General features: G+C 36.2%; 1 long non-coding RNA gene across 1 annotated transcript in view; it reads right to left on the bottom strand.

The window, feature by feature from the left end:
- Positions 1–1,788: 1,788 nt before the first annotated feature.
- Positions 1,789–9,439, bottom strand: part of LOC139085024 (uncharacterized) — a 9,777-nt gene continuing 2,126 nt past the window's right edge. The window contains exon 3 of the long non-coding RNA XR_011542993.1: positions 1,789–2,161. This is a non-coding gene — a long non-coding RNA (uncharacterized lncRNA). The remainder of the gene's footprint in view (positions 2,162–9,439) is intronic.

The raw sequence follows: 9,439 nt of genomic DNA, 5'->3' as shown, positions 1-9,439 counted from the left end.
CTCCATTTTCATAGGGCAACACAAAGAAGACCAGGGATACCCGCATACCCAGTGGGATATTTGACGGGACAGGAACAACCAGCTTAGACAAGCCGAATCTTTTTGATGGCCTGGCATTTGCCGTAGAGAAAGATATTATATTTATTGTACTGGACAGTAAACAAACCTGCCCTTTTCTCTGGAGAGATACATGTCTCTACCTTTCAAGTTTCTCAGCGATATATTCTTCAAAAAATAGTACAGAACAAAAGCAGTAGTGCCTATTGCAAGACATACAAAAATGCAAGAGACCCGTGGAGAGTTGTCACCCAACACAGTCAAACAATAATGGGTATGTAGTATGAATGAGAATTAAATCCTTATTATCGTTAGCCCCTGAGATTTGGGGCTCATTTGTAACCACAGCATAATCTAGACTAGCCTGAATAGTATACCTACAACTGTTGATTTGATAGGGTTCCATACTGTAGTCCCTGTATCTGCAGTTTCCATTTCCATGGTTTCAGTTACTCGCAGTCAACCACTGGTTGAAAATATTAAATAAAAAATTCCAGAAAGAAGCAATTCATAAGTTTTAAATCATGTGCCACTCTGAATAGCATGATGGAATCTCTCATTGTCCCACTGGGGACACGAATCATCTTTTTGTTCAGCGTATCCACGCGGTGTATGCTGCCTGCCCATTGGTCACTTAGTAGCCCTCTCAGTTATCAGTTTGACTATTGCAGTGCTTGTGTTCAAGTAACCCTTATTTTACTTAGTAGTGGCCCCAAAGGACAAGAGTAGTGATGCTGACACTTCAGATATGCCAAAGAGAAGCTGTAAAGTGCTTGCTTTAAGTGAAAAGGTGAAAGCTCTCGACTTACTAAGGAAAGGAAGAAAATTGTATGCTGAGGTTGCTAAGAGCTACAGTTATTTTTATTACAGTATGTTGTTACAATTCTTTTATTTTATTATTAGTTATTGTTATGAGTCTCTTACTATGCCTTATTTATAAATTAAGCTTTATCATAGGTATGTATGTATTAGGAAAATCTTAGTCCATATGGGTTCGGTGCTATCTTCAGTTTCAAGCATCCACTGGGGAACACATCCCCTGTGGATAAGGGGGACTACTGTACATTATGTTTAGGGTTTCCATAAACCTCGGGAAATTATAGTAAAAAAATTGCATATGCCTATACCCAAATACTTATTTTTCTTTAGGTAGAATACTTGCAGTATTTATCAGATTTTGAAGAGTTATGACCCCCCCCAAGAAAACGTATTTGACAATCCCCAAGTATAGACATTTTGACTTTTCATTTACATATAATTAGAAAGAAATCTTATTTTTTTAAAAAAGATGCAAAAGGAAACATATGTATGTGTGCCATGAAGATGAAAAGACCAATTGGAAATGGGTAATTTTCCTATTAATAAAAGTATTTTCTGATCAATTCATATGAATATATTTTCTTGTACTCAACAGTCCAAAAAAGTTTGTGTTATGTTTGGACTATGCATGTTTCTTCAGTCTCTCACATAATGTTCATTTGGATTCTATTTTTCCCTTTCTAGAATATTTGAGACCATACACACTGCTTATAAAACAAAATGACTGAAATTGGGAAATATAAACCAAGTGTTCTTTATATGCATACAAGACAACCAATTCTCTCTTAAATTTCTTAGAATTATAGTCAAATTTCTCAGTGAAATGGTACAGAGTAGAAGGGTTTCTCTTTAAATCTGGAAGTATTTTAATCAAATTAAAACATCAAATAATAACACCCATAAGTAAATATATGTAGATGACACGTTTTTACTTACTGACTTTTGATTTAGAATACAGATGAGTGTATGAGTGAGAGAGAGAGAGAGAGAAAGAGAATGAATTCAACTCAAGAGCAGGAAAGGGAAATTTGTGTATTAGCGCGCCAAACTATGGTGGTGACCAAGTAATACAAATCAAGGATTGAGCCTAGAGGGCCCAGAATTAGGAGAGGGACAGAGAGCAGAGTGAATCTGGAGTTAGAGGGACAAGTCAAGTCAAAGTCGTTCTGTAGAGATGTGCAATGTGCATTGAGTACAGAGGGCTGGCAGGGAAGACTCTGTCAGGGTAAGGAGGCCAAGCATGGGCTTCCAGGCATGGAGTCGGGAGCCAGGGCAGTCAGCACCTCTGTGAAGAGAAACAGGAATAGCTTTCTGAAACAGCACGGAGCTCTCCAGCTTTTTATTTTTTCCATTTTCTTTTTTATACGTGGGACACCACCACAGCATGGCTCGACAAGTGGCATGCAGGTCTGTGCCCAGGAACCAAACCCACAAACCCTGGGCTGGGCCTCTGAAGCAGAGTGTGTGAACTTAACCACTACACCACCGAGGTGCCCCAGGCTCTCTAGCTCTTAACCCTCCTTGTGGGTGAGTTTGGCCCTTGTTTTGAAACACCAAAACCAGGAAAAATAGCATTGATCAGAAGATCTTAAGATGGAGTCTTAGAAATTGGAAAACATTTAACATCCTTATTTCAATGAACTTCTAACTGAATTTGAGAATTTTTTTCAAAATTAATGTAGGCAACAAACTACAAAAGTATTAACATTAGCAGTACTTATGTCTTTATCACTAATAGAAATCAGATTTTTTTAATCACAATATAGTTGTTGCATCTGTCTTGAAATATCTTTTATATCCGTAACTACTTTGAAATTACAGAAGCTATTAATCTCACTCCTAGATATAATTCAACGTTAATAAATAAGCACATAGTTTTTTATCAAAATGGATGTTTTAAATAACAATAACTTTTTATATAATTGGCTTCTTTTGTAACTTTGCAACGTTTTAATTTATGAATTTAAAAATTTTATTCTGAGAAGAGGTCTATGGCTTCACTAGATTCTCAAAGAGATGGATGACACAAAAAAAGTTTAAGAGCCTCTGATATAGAAGTGCAGTTTCAGACTATTCATAAGTCAAAAGTAGTTACAGCTTTAGGAATTGGATTGTTTTTACCTTCCGAATTCATAAGAAATTTGCATTAAAAGTTTAAAATGGACAAGTGCATTCTGGCAAATGTTGAAAATTCTGAATTTGTTTTTGTCCAAAGAATATGCTCTTCTTGCATATGCACAAATATATCAGTAATGAATATTTTCAAAACCAGTGGCAATTTGAACAGCACCCGTAATTACGTCAGTATGCCGTGTGGAAAGAACCATGGAGTAAGAATTCGCTATTCAGCAGTCCCAGTGCTACCTCTAATACACTCGTTCTCCGGGCCTCAGATTCCTCACCTGAGTGTGTTGGGCTGAGTGAACTCCAAGGGGTCTTCCAATTGGATGATTTAGTAACTTTCAGTATTTACTAAAAAGGTTATTTCTGATTTAAACAATAGCACAAGTAAAATCAAAGGGATTAAAAAAACCTTCAACCAACATAAAATAATCAATTTGATTCAAACAAGAAAAAATATGTGTACATACTCTTTTTGGTGAACGTAAATTGATAGCTTCAAAGACTGATCTTTCTTAATTATATACTCAAACCACAGGCTGCTTTAGTGCCCTACTCGTTAATTCATGGAGACCAGCAGCTTTATAAGAAGTTGCATTTGCTGTGTGGAGATAGACTATCCCTTTAAGACGACCTCCTCTCAGCTTAATGCTTCACGGAATAAGTATTATGGTTCCCATATATCAAATAGACATTTCCTAGAGTTGCGAGATCAATTTGACATTCTAATTAAACAACCTCTAAAAAAAGCTAAGCTTCACGTGCTGAAACTGATTAGAGAATAGCACTAAACTTCACCTATTACCTGAGCTTGGAGAAATACACGGTGATGAAAAGCAGTAAGTCAGGTCTCTGTCGTGCCTAATTCTCCATGTTGTTAATTTAAAAGTAGCTCCTCAGAAATGCCGTGATACAGAGCATTTGCAGACTGACCTAGATGGGCGATCTAAAAACCAGCCAAGAGACGAGGGAAAAAGAATTTTAAGAAAGCGTTTGAAACACTTTCCTTCTGAAATTGACGAGAATCAATGTTCTCTGAATGAAAGGCCTCAAAACCTGTTAGCAAAGCAGGATGGAGGGAAATGCAGTTAATGTATCTAAAATGGTAAAATTGTTGTTAAAGGGGCCTTTCTTATTACATCTAAATGCAATTTTCAAGATCGAGGCATTGTAACGCGATTCTGTGCTGCACTGTGTATACAATAAAGCAGCAAAATTAATCCCTTCCACTGACGACCTCCAGAAATGAAAACCCATTAGAGTAATAATATTTGTTCATAGGTCTTGAGGTTTTTCTGCTGAATTTGAATGCCATGAAATGATTATATGTAGTGGTTGATGGGGACATATGTGCCGATAATTAAATAATCCTCTTTATATAGGTGGAAGGTGACTTTTTAGAGCGAGTAGAAACTAGTTGCAACCTAATAAAACTCATCATAATTTTCTATACTGCTAAGCCATGAATCTTACTGTCCCAAAGATTGATTAAAGATATTTCACTTTTCACAGTGATCCAGTGACAGAATTTGACTAGAAGCCCTGCACCTTCAAGGCCACTGGTGACTACACCGTATGCCAGAGCCTGTCCTCAAGATATGAGCATCCATTTGACTCATGAACATCCTTAATAGGGTCAAGGATCTTACAGTGTTGCTTTGCTCTGAAAAGGAAGGTAACCTACAAGATTATGAAGATGGGCTCCATAAAATTAATCTTTAAAAACCAGGATATGTTTCTCATGGGTAAGAGATTTCCCCCTGGAACCTGAACACTAAATTACCCTTGTTGACCCACTCAAGCTACTTTCCATTTCCTTTAGCCATGGTAACTCTATTTTAACCTGTGAAAGGAGAATTCCTTACATCCTTCACACAATTTATTAAAAAAAGTATTCTTCTCTGTTGCCCTCGTTTTCTTAATTCTTCTCTCTTTATATCTCATCGCAAATTAGCTTTTATACCTTCTGTTGACCAGAATACCTACGTTAAAAGTAGCCAATTATCTCCTACTACAGTACATTGTCTTTCTCCAGCCTTAGTCAACTTGGCAGCTTTTTAGTAATTTTTCACGTAAACCTCCTGCTTTCTTAAAATTCTCTCTTCCTCTATTTTCCATAAGCATTTAATAGTTATTTGTTGAATGAATGAGTGGTTATACTCTCGCAATTTCTCTTCTCTGTTTTTAAGTGTTCCTTTTCTGTCATCGGACACACACCCATGATTTTAACTTCTGCCTTTATAAGATGATGCTTACTTATCTTACTCTTCCCTCTTCAGGCCTCTTTACAAAATTCCAGATCCTTACGTCCAAATGCCTGTTAAAAATTCTTTATGTGATTTCATCACCAATAGGTTAAGTTCAATATGTCTCCTGACCTTCACAACCCCAAATAACTTCCACATTCTCTATTTTTGTTAATGACATTAATATCTTCTTAGTAGTTCAAGCTTAACCTCTCAGTTTTATTCTGAACTTCTCATTTTCCGTTCAGACAGTAGTCTTGCCGATTCTAGCTCTGCATTTTCTCTTGTATTTATTCAATGCCAACACTATAGTTCAGGTCAATAGTACATTCTCTCTGAGCCTTCCTCTAATCACACACTTAGTTACTTCTCTGAACTCCTGCTGCAAAATACTGTCTATAGCAAACTGTAATTGCTCAATAGAAAGTATATGAAATTATTGGATTTCCCTACATAGCCTCAACCCTTTTCCAAACCACCTCTAATGAATTTTTCTTCCTAAGAAAAACAGCTCTGATTATGTCACTCTCCAGCTAAGAACAAAACCAAATATTACAACAGTTCTACCTTACTTAATAAACAAAATCCCAAACTATTTTGTCTAAATCCACAATCTTTCCCAAAACTAATCTGATTTTCTGAACAATAATCCCATTTACCTTTCTCTCCATTCTTGAATTGCTGCTATTAACTTGTTTGATGTTTCAGTCCCCTCCAAGACTGGAACTCTTACCTAAATCTTTCCAATTTCTTTTCCAGAAATTAGAACTTTGACTGGTTCTAAGGCCATGAGTTTGGGTTTGTGCAGTTCTTAAGATGTGCAAATAGCATGGACTCCCTAACAACTGGCCTTCCTGCCACCTCACTCTGTAAATTTCTACTCATAGGCACCATGGCCAGAAGTTGCCATAAAATTTGAACACCAAAGTGTACTTGCCCATCAAATTGCATTTTGTTTTCAGCACAAAGAATAAGTTAACTTCCCACAGGAGGGTGAATCTAATAGCAGGTCCCCCCTCTACCCTGCTGGCCCATCCTATATAACTGACTGTGTCTGCAGATATCTATCTTCTGCTAAAGTATCCTAGGACATGTTTCATTTGATTCCTGTACCAAAGATAACAAGCTTGCATGAACCCATGAGACTACAAATTTAATAAGGGCAAAAGTATGATCTGGTCTTTATCGTGATTCACTATAATTTGCATATTATCTCATGCAAAGAAGATACTCAAATATTTATCAATGAGTCTTAAACCCCTTTCATCATGTCTTTTTACCCCTGCCCCACCACAACTAGGATGGAACTGTCTTTTTGGCTCTCAGCTTAGAGAGGAATTTGGTACAGCTATTCTGGTCATGATCGGTCCATGGCTGAAAATGTATCCTAAAATAATTTTGGTGTTCAGAAATTAAGAATTAGAGCTCTTGAAGGTCAAGAGAAGATTGAGAGTTATTGATGAACTTTAACATTTTGATGAATTTTGAGAATAAATTTGTCTTTCAAAGGGCATTGCAAAGTTGCTCAATATTACATTTAAAATTAGGGACATTCTTATGCATTGTAAAATTATTTTGTGTCTGTATGGTTAACAAATTCTCTATTTCTCTTACTTGAAAAACAAGGATAATTACAGAAATTTTTGAGACAGAATAAATTTTGCAATAAGGTAGTTCACACTTTTCATTTTGCCAAAGAGAAAACTAATACAGAGAAACAGAATGACTTCTAAAGCCAAATAGAGCCAGAATTTGAATAGCTATAAGGAGAAACTAGTGGAATTCATCAGTCAGAAAAGAAAAAACTTTGAGAGAAATCCTTGAAATATATATTGTTAATTTCTCCCTGGTTTTCTTTCTCTTCTTCTTCCTAGTAGCTGCGCATGCTCACCCATCTGAACACTGTATTTTGAAGGGTCCCTTATAAGAGATGTGGCCATGTGATTAAAATGTGTGTTCTTCTCTTCCTCTTTTCACACCTTCCCACCAATTGGAATATAGACCTGGTTTAAACTGAAAATGTTACAGCAACAAGATGGAAGCAAAGAGAGAGCCTCTGTGAGCTTCTTCAGTGTTGCCTGCTTTCCTTGGATTGCTTCTTTACATCTGGACTGTTCCATGAGGGATAATCTCTTGAATGTTTGAACCACTATATTTTGATCTCTTTGTTATTGCAGCTTAGCCTATACCCTAATCAGTCTTCAGGCCAGCTATATGGACACGTAGAATGCAGAATTTTAGTGGTAAATGGAACCTTAAAAAATTTCTGTCCAACCACTTATCTACTGGTTGATGGATGTGCAAGTAGGCAGCATTTCCTTGAGCACCCATGTTCAAGGGAAACATCTCATCAACTGATTATGTCAAAGTTGAGTTGTCATGTTTTCCTCCACTGAAATGTCATGTTAAAATTTTATGCCAATGAGAGCAGCAAACTAAAATGTCAGTTGGAGAAATTTATGCTTTAACACTACCTGCTGTTCCTCTGAACCATATAAAACTTTTCTTCCGAAACTGTCTCATTAATTCTGTTCTCAGAACTATTCGTTCATTCAAATATTGCTTCACAAATAGTTAATAATTATTACATAGCGAGAACTATGTTTCGTGAATGAGATAGACAATGCTCCCGTCCTCATGTTTGAAAAAAAATAAAATCATTAAAAATAATTAAATTTGCAAGCTTAACCATCATTATTAAGAGGAAGCACAGAGTGCTGCTGGAGTGTGAAACAGGAGGACCTAATGTAGTCCAGCGTGGGAATGCTAAAGACTTTGTTTTGAATTTGTTTTAGTACAGATTCTGTTGTGTCGGTAAAGTTCTCTTATTTTTCCCTTTATCTTGGCAAGCCAATTAAAATTTTTGAGGGCACGAGGAAGAACGTAAAGACAAGACATCATCCTTCATGGGATGGTGAAAAGAATCATAGCTATGCAGAAAAATAGCAAGGATTTCAGGTACTCCTTTATTTATAGGGCAGGATGGGGATGTGGAGAATAATTGAAGCCAAAATCAGAAGTGGAGGAGGACAACATGTAAAAGATGTTCTAGGCTATCTACCCAGAGAATAATGCCTGGCTTCCACCTGGCCCTTTCTAGGTTAAATAAGCACAATGATGTGATGCTTTGAGTGTGTAAATGTCATAACTTTGAGTTTTAGGGTTACTGGAAAAATGAAATTGTGTGTGTGTGTGTGTGTGTGTATGAATGAATTTTATGTCGGATGGCACCATTATAATATAGTAAACTGATTTATAGATTAAAACTTGATTTCAATAATTTGAAATGACTTGTAATAATGAGTTGTATATTCTTAGACTGAGAATTCAGTGAAGGCACTGAGTTAAAAAAGTAACTAAAGGCATATATTGCCTAAATGTTGGTTTGAACTTTTGAACTGTACTTATTATTCCTAAACCAATAATAACAATAATAAGAAAGGAGAAGAGAGAGAAAGGAGAAGCCAATAGTCCTTCAAGCTCATCCCTTTAAATTCATCACTCTATCTGTACCGTAAGCTGGTCTGTAAAAGTGAAAGAAAACAAATGACAGATGGTAAAGCAGAACCCAACATAAGCTTGGATAGTATCCACTGAGAGGAAAATGCTTTATAATTGGTAAATACTATAATGAAATATGTTAATTCAGATCACAAGGATTTAGGAGTCAAGGCCCATCTGTGTGAAACAAATATCACCAATAAAGATGTTTTCCCACCTGGATTATCACAGGATCAAATAATGATTTTGACCACATTTCAGAAACAAGCCATATATGGAAAACTCTCATTTCTCCAGGGCAGTAGCATGGTATGTAGACATAATTTCAGAAAAACCAGAGAGATGCTTTCAGTCAACAATTCATTATTTCCTGATATTTTATTTTTCAAAGTCTTTTCACTCATCTTATGTGGATTGCTCTACCTTCTAGCTCACCATAGTTTAAGAGGTACTGTTGAAATTCTCTAGAATGTCATTGTTAGTTCATCGTTTCTGATTTACAAAGGATGCTAGTGGGATTGATAAATCTGTTCTCTCCTATTAGCCTCTCTCTTCGTTTAAAACATTTCTGGAAGCCTGGGAAATCTACAACTATTTCTTTTTGGGCACTTTGCAACACAACTAAAAGTGTATTTTGAAACAGAGCATTGATCATGCAAAGAGTGTTATTATTTATGCAAAAAAGTATGCTTCTC

Source organism: Equus przewalskii, chromosome 8 (genome assembly GCF_037783145.1).
Source record: "Equus przewalskii isolate Varuska chromosome 8, EquPr2, whole genome shotgun sequence".
NCBI classification, from domain to species: Eukaryota; Metazoa; Chordata; class Mammalia; order Perissodactyla; family Equidae; genus Equus; species Equus przewalskii.
This window is presented reverse-complemented; position numbering and strand designations above follow the sequence as displayed.